Consider the following 12,189-nt stretch of genomic DNA (forward strand, 5'->3'; position numbering starts at 1 on the left):
TTGTTTGCTCCGGTGTTCCTCAGGGTTCAACTTTAAGCCCCCTGCTGTTCATATTTGCAACACAGGGCTGTGTTGCTCAAAAGGAAAAATATATGCTTATCGAGAAAAACTGTCCTCAAAGACGTTTTTGGTTACACAAGAAGTATCGAAGCAAGCTTATAAAAGCTCGGGGTCTGATGTCTCCTCGAGAGCACCTATCAAGTAGCACCTCAGCACCCCCCCCCCCCCCCCCCCCGAAAAGCCCATTCACGTGGGACCGGCTAATTGAAGAGCACTCATTGATTGGCAGGTTATTTGAGATTGCAAGTGCTTGGAAATCCATACAGCCTGTGGTCCCCAGGAGTGTGTGTCCGTGTGTGTGTGTGGTTGAGAGACAGGCAGACAGATTTCACCGATTGTACACACTGACAGAGAGCGAGAGGCTGGTGTGTCTCCATTACTGCAGATTCGTTTCAGCAGTATCATGCAACTAAAAGCGACTTTTGGGCTTTTTGACTGTCTGGTGAAACTGTGTATGAAAAATGCTGATTTCATGCACAAGGCAATGGAAAGTGTGTGTAAAAAAAAAAAAAAAAAAAAAATGTTAAGCCTACTGGCTGAAAAAATGGAAATCGGGACCCTCCTTTAATTTAAATGTTGAAATCCGCTGTCAAAAAAATAAAAACGTTCAAATGAGTCGACCCTCCCGAATATAATTGAGGATATTAGCATGTGGGGGTGCAGAGACTTTTCCGTATTAATTGTGCTTGTTTGGATTCCTGCGGCGACCCATTTAGGGAGCAAATGAGCCTGAATTAATGGACCTTTGGCCTTTTGCTCCCATGCAGAGCTAAGACGATTATTCGAATAACTCAACTACAAAACTATTCAATTGGACGGCGCCCACGTCACTCACCAGCCACAATGAGTGTACGGTGACCCCAAGTGGAGAAAAATTCAATATACGCGAATCGATTTCTAAAAAAAAAATCGATTCAACTCTACTACACAATATATTATACCAACTATGCAAAATGTATCCATACTAACTTCAATCAATCATTTCCCACTCGTCGGAGCAACGTCTCCATCTGGGCAATCCCTAATTCATGATGAAATTATTAGAGGCTCAAAGACCTGCTCACCGCTATCAGCTCCAGTGGCCAATAATGAAAAGATGGATTATGTGCAATATAGTCCTCTGGTGTGACATTACGGAATTGCATTAACGTGCGGCAAAAGTAGCAGGCTCCCTCCTCGGGGTAAAATATAGTTAACTTGCCCCTCCGATTCACGAAGGCCACATAATATAGCGGGGTTACATTTAATCGCATCTTTAATGCTGGGTTCCTTCCCGTCGGATTTTATAAGGACTATTTTTTTTTGGGTCTCTTGCTTTAATGCACTTTTTAAGTGAAAGCCACCCATCTATAGTTTTGTTTTCCAAGATGGGAGCCGCTGGAGGGAACTTCCGTCTTCCTGTTGGGTGACACAGTGAAAACATTCACAGCGGGGCAGGCACACACACACACACACACAGTCACTCAGCTACCATTGCCCCCCAGGAGCTCGGAGAGACAGATAAAAGAGCATCTCTGTCTAAGTAGCCGGAAGTGTGCGTGTGTGTGCGCGAGGGAGTGGGTGGCGAGCCCCGCTGATGCGAACGGGGGATGTGAACAAATGAGTCGAGGGCTTGCAGAGAGCAGATTGTTTCCCTGACTTCAAAAACAAAAGGAAGACCAGTAACAGACTTTTTGTAGGTCGCCTGCATCCATGTGTGTGTTGCCAAAATAGAATATTCAAATGACTCCAACGTAACACACGAGCTAGCTTAATGGTGGGAAACACTATATTGACGGATAGCATCGGCGCCACAATAGCTGTGGTCAGATATTCAGTTACTCGCAAGTATATATTCTTTATCCTCTGCGTAGATTAATTTATTGTACGTTTTTAGACAGTACGGTGTTGTATGTTGGCTCGCTAACGATTGGGGAAACGGCGGCGTAATCCAAATCTGTCAAGTGGGACCGTGAACCCGCTTATCTCTATTACAGCTCGGCTTCACACGAGAAGCCCCCCCACTAGGTTTAGCATGCAGGAAGTGCTTCTTCCCACAAATCCATGCGAGGACCTGCCTGTGTAGATTTGTGATTATTTTCTCAATTACATACAAACACGGGAGTTCATTAGCTGCATACGGATGCTTTCACGGTGGTCTCAATGGCTTTGATTATTTTCTCTTATGTGGTCCTTATCTGCACGCCCATGATACATGGTTTAGCCTCTTAGCAGGGCGCGAATCAGTGTGTGTGTGTTTTTTTTTCGACCCTCACAGTTCCTGTCAATCGTAACACGTCAAAAGCCTCCATAGGCGCGGAAGGAATCGTCAGATGGATGATAGGAATTAGCATCCAAGTCAACATCTAGCTGCTTAGCGCACCCCGGGTGCTTAATACTCGCTAACGCGAGCCGCAGCTCACTTTGTTCTCGGGAGATTTGTCCGTCACAAGTTGTAAAGTGAAATCTTCAATATTCTTCTTTGTGCGCTCGTGTTGCTTTTATCTAGATAACACGGAGATGTTTTGCCAATAGAAGCCCTTGAGCTCTTTGGAAATGCGTTTCTTTGAAAGGTGAAGAGAACGGAAAGTTTACCGTTGGAACGTTTCCATCCAAAAATATTTTATTTGGCCTTCAATACTGCAATTCCCGTGTAATATTTTAACAACCTAAAGCAATAAATGTTCCGATTAATAAATGACTTGATTTGCTCACATTTTAAGTTGGCTTTGAATGCCAGGAGGCTAACCTTTGAGCCTCCGCCAACAAACGGGAAAACTCCAGTAAGCAAAGCACCAAATGAAGTCTTCAATTTGCTCGCCTTCACTATTTCTGAAGCTGTCCACTTAAATAACTCTCAGGACCTTTTTTGGCGTTGTTTTCTTCCCCTGTTGCAGCTTGCCGAGATGTAGTCCTCTAGCTTCTTTTCATTCATATTTCACCAGCCCGCATCAAATATGAATGTGGCCGCACCGGCGTAACCTCTGCGCGAGTTATCGGTGTTAAAGGTTATTTAGCTTTCACGCTAATGAAATGGAGTTAGCACAAGAAAGTTGAGAGTCGTTTGTTTTTTTTTTTTGCTAACAGTTTCATTAGCTTCTTGTTTAAACACTGAAGGAGCTGCAGGAATTTGTGGCAAGTACTGGCTGCTTTGTACGTGACAACAATCTACCATCAGCCTTATCTTGCAAGGAAAAAAAAAAATCCAACCCAGCTACATTTAGCTAAAACACATTTGAAAGCTCTCCAAAGACATGCGAGAAAATCTAACTCCCTCCCCGCTTCGCTAACAGCATGATTAGCTCCTTGCGCGGAACATAACTTGGTGTTATGAAGTAAACAATTAGCGACGCGGCTTTACAGTCTTCCACGTCGATCGCTGGCACCTGGGTGTCTGTTGCGTGCCAGATGAGTCGTGCCAGCTCTTTGGGTCTCGGCGGAGACGTAAAAGAAATTGTTGTTATGATTTTACTGAAAACAATATGAGCCTGTCGGAGTGGAATGCGCTGCAATTAAACAGGACTGCAAAATGTTTGATTCGAGAAAACATTTTGTAATGTGTGTGAAGGACAAAGTGTTTTATAAAACAGTCAAATTGTTGCAAGCGTTAAGGAACCATTTTAGTCGATATATGCATTTTAAAATAATCGAAATTTTATTTTGCCAAATATCAGAATCGGCCGAAAAAAAATCCTTATTGGTCTAGCCGTCGTTATAACATGCTAGTTTTGTTAGCCATTTTATGGTGTTTTGCATTATGTGTTAGCATTAGGCTAGTAGACCTTCACATTTGATTCTTTTTAAGTCGAAGCAAAAAATTCAGCAGTGCTGCCCCCGCTGTATTTTTTTTTTTTTGGGAGTATCATGGCGCACCAACTGTCTGCTTTCCTCAGTGCTCCCAGTTTCAGCCATGTGTGTTTGTTTCACGCTGAGGGCAGTGTGCCAAAGGGATATCCGGCTCACTGACCAAGTCAGTTATTGGTCATTCACCACAGGGTTGTCCCTCGACTTGTTGGGCAAACACACACACGCACACCATGCTGTGAAAAGTCAGAGGGTGTTCAACACACACTTAGTCCATTGCCACATGAACACGGATATTTAGAACACACTTTTTCCCTCTCATGTTTGACCACACACATTTGTCATTTACGGTTTAGAGGTTTTTATATAATACCCACCTTAGCTTAATGCAAACATAAAATGCAAAACACCATAGACAGGCTAACGAATTTAGCATCGGCGTTGTTGTAATCGCAGCGCTTTAAATAATAGATGCTTGAACACAAACGGTGCTGCAACACATGTAGACAGACAAAATAATTTTTCCCATTGCGGAAAAACGACCGAGTCGGTTGTGAAACTCGTCTTAGTGTGTCAATTTATATACTGCCCACTGTCGGCTAAATAGCACGAGCACAATCTAAGACTGGAATGGATTAGCGGCTACTACTAATACTCTAAAATGAGCTGGGATGGCGCACATAAAGACATTATTTTCCCATTGTTATTCCTCTGCCTGGCTGTGTTGTTCTCCACACTGCATATCGTGACGGAATTACTTCCACGTAACCACGTTACCTCCGTGTGGCGCGAGTCCAACCCGGCGCTCTAATGTGACCCCGCCTCCGGCAATTTTCCCGAGTATGGATATTGTCTCCGACGCTATAAAGATAAATGCAAAACGCAGGCGCTCAGTCACTCATTCAGTCTGTCAGGGCTAAAAGTCTGCAAAGGAAATGAAATTTGATGATGAAAATACCCTTGAAGACAACACCTCCTAAATTTCATTTGACAAGTGACAAAAAAAAAACATGTTTTTTTTTTAAAGCCCCCCTTCTTCCTCACGCGGAGGTACGCTTGAGTGATGGAGCAACGGAAATTGTTGTTAGGCAGGAGAAGATGCTAATAGAAGCGGTGTTGAAGACGCTAACAGATAACAGATGCGGGGGGGGGGGTCCTCGAGGACACCTTGGAGGTCAAGAAGAAAATGGGGACTCCTTTACCTCGGTAGAAGAGTAATGAAAGATGTGCGAGATAACAGATGGTAACATACGTGTGCCTCCGCAGCCGACTATTCGTGATAAAAATAATATTTTTTCCTCTCCGACGTTAGCCGCTCGCTACGTGCCACGCCGCACCAATAACCGCTCCCGAGTTTTATACGTCCCCCTCGTGGCCTACATTGTGTTTCGACTCCACTGCCAGAGTACGTTAGGAACAGCTTTATAAAATGCTGAGACAGCATTTTTTGGGGAGCGCGGGTGTGAATTGGACCTCCCCGCAGACTCCAGAGTTGAGATAAAACCTCGGAATAAATATACCCGCTGAGGTTCCCGGTGTCATATTATTGTTATGTATTTCCCCACACGTAGAAAAGGGCAAGAGGTTTAATTTTATTTCGTGGTTCGTTATCCAGCTAAGTACTGCAGACTTTGTGAATGAATGAGATTGTAGTTGGTGGTATGCCCGGGTGAGCAAGATAAGATGTCACCAACCTCTAAGAGTGATGTTCTGGATTTCTTCGCGAGTCGGACAAACGCATCAGGATTGGATTGATTACCCCGATTGATTAAGTGTCCCATAACTTTAGCCGATGGTAGTCGCCGTGTCTTCTGTGATCAATGGCGCCCTTAAGGCAATCGCAGATGCAAAAAAAGAAAGCGGATGGAAAACAGTGGTCGCACTCGAGGGGACCGGAGATGTTATTTTCTCGTCCATCATCACACTGTGCGTCCTCGCTGCCGGCCTGGCCGCCGACTCATCTGTTTGTCTTCCGCCCGTGTCCCTTCAGCCCTTGTTCCCGTCACTCCCGGCTCGCCGGAATCCGTCTTAACTCACTTTTCTTCCTTCCCCCGCTTGCAACGCCATCCATCTTTTTCACCTCCATCTATAAATCAAGTATTGATACTTGTTTATTGTACGCTAGATAAACCCGCATGTCTCCCAATGATCACGCCGTTGTGTTTAAGCGTCGGAATCAATGCGGAGTAATGGCTTCCACCCGACGTGACCTCCAATAAAAGCGCCCGTTGTCTTATAAAAAGCCAGGACGAGACGCGGCTGTTGGCATTTGGCTCCGTGACATGTTCGCTGTAGCTCCTGCAATTATGAACGTCACATTCAATTAGCTGAGGCAACTCATGTATTGATCAACCCCCCCCCCCCCCGCTGAGATCTTTCCAGAGAGACATCCTCCACCTCGTCGGAGGTCATTTGACGCCTCCTCAATTTGAAACTCACTGTTTTTCCCCAACCCTCCAGATGCGGAATGAAAGAAAATAGCGCTAGCTAGCCGCAACGGTGTTTGCATGCTAATGAGCGTGAAACAAGCTAGCTTACGTCCGACGCGACGAGGTGCTCCAGCTCTCTCCCCCTGCCTGGTGGGGAAGCTGAGGCTTGAAGGGGGGTTCCTGCAGGTCTGGAAATGACCAGCCAAGCTGAAGAAATGGCCCCTGACAGGGTGGAAAGAGGCTGAGAGCGCTTGAGTCAGGGGCAGCGGATGCCCACCCCCCCCTCGGGAGAAGCCAGATCAGGCCGGCGGAAAGAAAAGCGGGCTCGTTTAGTCGCACAAGTGTTTTTGCTTTGTGTGCGCTAACACGGCTGCCGAGAGAATGTTATTGAAATTCCCAGAGTGACTTTGCATTTTTGTGCCGGAAACCAAACCACCGACAAGAACCAGTCTGTGCTTTTCACTCGACTTCACCAGATTTTTTTTTTTTTTTTTGGGTTTGTCGTAAGTCATGGCACAGTTCTTTGAGCGAGTCCAATCAGAAAGCTCTTTCATAGGTGCCGTTCAAAATGTCTGCTTATCTGGACTCGGTCCAAAGCTCTTCTTTTTCTGAATCCGTCTTCCTCCTTTTATTCTGACCATCTGTCGCTTGACCAACATCGCCTCAAATCCCTCTTGGTTGTTCTTCTTTTGTGAAGGACTTAATACTTGAACAACAGCGTAAATTGTCCATTCGGTGGACATATGCTTACATGTGTGTGTCTTCTACGTGCAGGTGTGTTTGAACGAGGCGGATGCTCGAGACACCGTTGCGGTTTTCATGTCACCTTGTAAACATTCTTTTGCCTCCCTTCGGCCATCTCGCCATCTGCTCGCCATGACATTCAACGCACGCGATATTTACAGTAGGTCCTCGAAGGCGGCGCTCGTGCTATCTCGAGGACGTTGTCAAGGAAACGATTCTTCCTTGGCTAAAGCGATATTTTTCAATGTTGCTTTTCGCACTTTCGACTGGGAAATCTATTTGCGGGAATGTTAATGCGTCAGCAACAGGTGGCGCCGAGCAGAAGGTGCAATAACAACAGTGGCAAATTGAAGGAATGTCGAGTTTTGATTACTTGTAAAACGGGCGCAACAGCAACACACCTGCAAGCGAGTACGTTCAACAATGAAAGTTTCCTCGCTCTGTTGACTCCCTCATGAATATTGATTAGTAAAAGAAAGCAGGAGGGACAATTCCCGACTCCTCAGCGGGGAGGCTAAAGATCCCCACGATGAAGCCGCTGCGTGCCGGAAGCCGACTTTGCTGAGTCGGCCCAATATTCTAATTAGTATCTTTGATTTTGCTTATCATAAATATTCATTCTCAAGTCGGACCAGGTGCTCGGGAAGAGACATCAGAAGTTTTGTCAGTCCCCGCTGGTTCCGACCTGCCCGGCGATATTACGTTGTGATACGCACTCAAAGGGTGTGCGATCATTCATCATTCATGCACAGGCGGATAGAAATTGTTGGAGTGTTTTTTTTTTTTTTTTCTCTTTTCATACCCGCCCTTGACCTTCACTCGCCTGTCCACAATGAGATGCACATGTGCAGTGCGACAATTGTGGAGAAGCAACAACTGTGTGTGTGTCAGCGGCCATGTGTGTGTTAAAGGTCTGTCGCAAAAGTGACTCATCTCCGCTTATTACCATTCCGCACGCCGCCTCGACAAGCAATCCCCAAACGTCCGCCCTCATCCAGGCAGAGACGTATAAATCATATCACGGCACAACGGCGAGGTCCGATTAAAACACAAATCAACGCTCAGAAAGTCTCTTTTACTCGACTATTTGTTGTCGGGAAATCAATGGAAGGTCGCTCCCATCTAATGACATTGGAAGTCGGGTTGGCGGTAACAAACGGCTGTGAAAATATTCAATCATTATTATTGCGGGCTTAGTTCGCTTTATTGGACTGAAATGAGGAATCATTTTCTTGTCATCTGTTTATAATGATGATTTGCCGTCAAACGGCGCCGAGTGATTCATCTTGAGATGGCGCTCGGAGCTCTCCGTCTTCCTGAAGGGCCTCATTTGCAACAATGACCCGAACAATGAACACAGACGTAAATGGAGTTTTCGCGGAACGGTAATTGTAACCGATGGAGTTTTTTTGTTTTTTTTTTAAATTCCGATTTTCCGACTTTCGTCCCGACAGCTGCGAGGGATTAACTCGAGCCAGTGTGGTCTGGCACAGTGGTCGCGACGGTCCATCCAAAGAGCATCGGCATCAAAGAATGCTTTATAACGGGCGCTTGCGCTGCCAACTCGCTGATGTGATTACAGGCCCCCGACACGGTGATATCGAATTGCACCTCCAGTGAATTTGCCAACTCGCATTATTTGAGGTGAATAACGGAATTCTCGCGGAGAACTGATGCTGCTCGATTATTGGAAGAAATATATTAATCACGATTATTTTTGGTAGTAATTGATTTATTGAAACAATCATTTCCAAATCAATATAAATATAAAATAAATACCAATAAATATAAAAAAATAATTTATTTTTATTATGTAAACCTAGCAACATTTTTAAAAAATATCATTTTGATGTAATAAAAAAAGGCAAATTTATGGTTTTCTTGTATCAAATTTTTTTTGCCGATTGTGCCAATTTTTCGATGGTGGAGTGTACTAATTGTAATTGAATTTTGATTGCTCGCACAAGCCCCTATTCTTTTCTTGCTTTAAACCTGAGCATATAAACAGCAAATAGATTTCCAGCAGATAGCTACAAATCTTATGTATGATTGCGTGTTTGGAGAGCAACCCAACGTTATTTTCAAACTAGCCCCAGGATTGGATTTTGATTGACGTCTTTTACCGTCGATCCACATCTGACTTGAAGGGATCCTCATCGCATTCCCAGCGTGAATTCCCTTTCCCTTCCGTCATCGCTGTGTAATACTCAACCTGAATTAAACATGTGCGATTCAATATTCATTTCAAGTGGTATTTTGGAGCACCAGTTGCGTATGCGATGGTATCCCACACGGGACTCTCTCGCGATCACACCCAACATGTTCCCGCTGGCTCGGCTATCAGCGGGCCTTGAATTATTCGTGGCGGCCTCGTGTAACGACAATGGCGGCAGATGTTCAAACCACACCGCCGTTCCCTTCGGGGTCGGCGTCATCCGTGTTGTCGGGAAAAGTTTGAGGAGGTCATCATTAGAATACCGATGTGGAAAAACTGTCGTTTTTTAGTTGTAGTTTTTTTTTTTTTTGGGTGTATTTGCTTTAGGGCAAAGCAAGGCTGAGGATTCATCTGCATGACACAATTCGATGAGGTTCATCGATTGGCCCTGCATGGCCCCGGGCCGAGTGAGGTTAGACCAAGGATACCTGCGGCTTTATATCCTGCCTGACTCGTTGTGCGTTTTAGGCAGCAGCAACACGGATGATAAAGCCTCAGCTGTCCACTCATAACGATAGTTCGGAGTGGATATTATAGCTATGCAGCATTTTATTGTATATTTTCTTAACCAAGTTTAAGATATATAAATATATGTGGGGCCCATAGTGGTTTTTGGGACACTTGAATGAACATTCATACAAACACAATTTGTTATTTTTTTTTAATTACTTTGTGATGTTTCTGAACACGTTATATGCCGTTATTTGCAAATAGTACTGTATGGTATTAGTGGTGAATATTTGGGGATTTCAATAAGGCACCTGGGACAACTACATGGGTCCTCAGTACCCGGAAGTAGTTGACAGTGAGCGGGAGTTTCGCCGGGTCGTGACTGTAACTTCCGCTGTTGGGTGTGTTTCAGGTGAGTAAATGTGTTGAAAAGATGATGATCAGAACTTGCAATACTGCTGGTAGTCTGAGCTAATTATTGATTGAGAATATGATACATACGGTTACGGTTGTACAATGTATAATTTTGCGTAGAACATGGACAGTGTGTGATGTTTGTAACGTATTCTCAGTACCCGGAAGTAGTTGACAGTGAGCGGGAGTTTCGCCGGGTCGTGACTGTAAATGCCGCTGTTGTGTGTGTTTCGGTAAAAAATTATTATTTTAACAACAAACCCCGCATGCGTGGAGTGATTCGCGTTCATGCGTGCGACATATAAATATATATTGTACTCTTAACATAATGCGGCTTAATCTAATATCTATACTGCAGTCCCCCATGTTGAATTTAATGATGCGCTAATGGCTCAGGTGACGACCAATCACGGCTCAGCTTGTAAACGTCACATGAGCCGTGATTGGCTGTTACTATTTTTAGTAGACGGCAGGTAGCGAAATGGTTTTTTTTAAAAGGTCAATTAATTAAACTTTTGTTGCCGGAACAGGTTCAATAAAGTAGCCCTTTAATGTTCTGTGAATGATAGAGAGCCCGGCTAATTCCTGGAAATGTATCACTTGAATGTTTTCTTGTGTGAGACCAGACCTTTGACCGAATCATTCGCGCCTATGTTGTTTCCAGCCGAGTCTTCCACTCCAATTTTGATTAATCAGTTCCGCACCATCGAAAGAATTCAGCTACTGCTGTGCACTTTTTTTTTCTTCTCACTGCTTGAAAAGTGGAGAGTTGAAATTGGCAAAAGCCTCCTATCATAAGTCACAGTTCCAGCTGAAATGACCACGAGGTGCTCCAGTAATCTTTCATTTTCCTTTTGATAGCGGGAGAGGGAAAAAAAAATCCAAACCTTAATCAAATCTAGTTGTGAAATCCAATTTGGGATGCGAGCTTTCCCAGCACGCCGCATATTACAGGTGACAAACCGTATAAAACTCCCCACTTAGCACGATATCGCGAGGTGTCAACGCCGCCGAGCGCGCCGTAAATTTGCGGATGCGCACAAATGCAAAAACGAGCACGCTCGTCAATCTGCCGCGCGGCGCGACATATGCAGCCGTCACATCGCATCAACATGCAACCTAAAGCGTTGCATTTGTGCATCAGTCACTCACACCACAATGGCATCGTATCCCTGACTCGGAACCTCTTTGGGAAAAAATCGCTCGGCGCGGCCGCAAAGCAATTCTAAACACATTTCCGCAACACGTTCCGCCACGCTGCAAACTGTTACATCCATCACGCCGGCCAAATAAGATGTATTGGCCCAACACGTACAGTGAGGGGTGTGTACGTGCGCTCGTGCATCTTTTGCCTCCTTCATATTTCAGCTCATCCCATGTCGAACGGATCCGTGCCTCAATGCCCAGATATATTTTTAATGACATAAGGCCATGAATTAAACATCTCCTCTCGTTCCTTCCCTGTCTCTTTGGGAGAGCTTGAGGTTGTGGATCATAGCAAAAGATCGTGTCACTTGGAGACTCAGCGCATCATCGTAAAAGGGCGAAAAGTGGTTGCATGCATGTGAAAGCAACATAAATGTCAATTTCGACATGAAAGCGTGTTTAAACGAAACATGGTGCTAGCTTAATGCTAACATACGATGTTAAAGGTGGGCTGGCAAGCAACTTAACATAATTAGTATATTTTATATATTTTTTGAAATGATTAGCTTTAAAATATACATAATAAATTAAAGATTTTTACTCAATTTATATGTGTACAGTGTCAATGTTGGACGTCCTCCAAATAAGTTAGCTTCTACGCTTCATATTGATATACACTACCCGCCAAAGCGACACTAATGTATTCTCACTGACGGGCAAAGTCGTACGAGCACATTTGAGTCGTCTTCGCCAACAAAAGCGAGATTGACCGACAGACCGCTCGCATGACAGACATCATCTGATTATCCCCATCGCAAGACTGACAGATGGACTGAGAGTGACTGACAGAAATCACCGAAAAGTCAGAAAGTCATCTGTCTTAAGGCCAGACGAGGCGAGATGGGGAGGGATGATGACACAGCGGCGGAGGCTTACGGGATGCTTCGG

At 44.7% G+C, this 12,189-nt stretch overlaps 1 protein-coding gene across 4 annotated transcripts in view; it reads left to right on the forward strand.

Annotated features, from left to right (window-relative positions):
* The window catches only part of grm8a (glutamate receptor, metabotropic 8a), an 86,435-nt gene that overhangs the window by 19,293 nt on the left and 54,953 nt on the right, over window positions 1-12,189 (forward strand). Inside the window, exon 1 of one of the 4 annotated variants that reach the window (XM_049761238.1) lies at window positions 9,994-10,093. The exons of 2 other annotated variants lie outside the window; for them this stretch is intronic. The gene's annotated coding sequence lies outside the window, so the exon portion shown is untranslated. Of the gene's footprint in view, window positions 1-9,993; window positions 10,094-12,189 lie in introns of those variants that run through there. One more of the 4 variants, XM_049761239.2, reaches the window with a different exon arrangement.

Source organism: Syngnathus scovelli, chromosome 22, assembly GCF_024217435.2.
Source record: "Syngnathus scovelli strain Florida chromosome 22, RoL_Ssco_1.2, whole genome shotgun sequence".
Taxonomy (NCBI): Eukaryota; Metazoa; Chordata; class Actinopteri; order Syngnathiformes; family Syngnathidae; genus Syngnathus; species Syngnathus scovelli.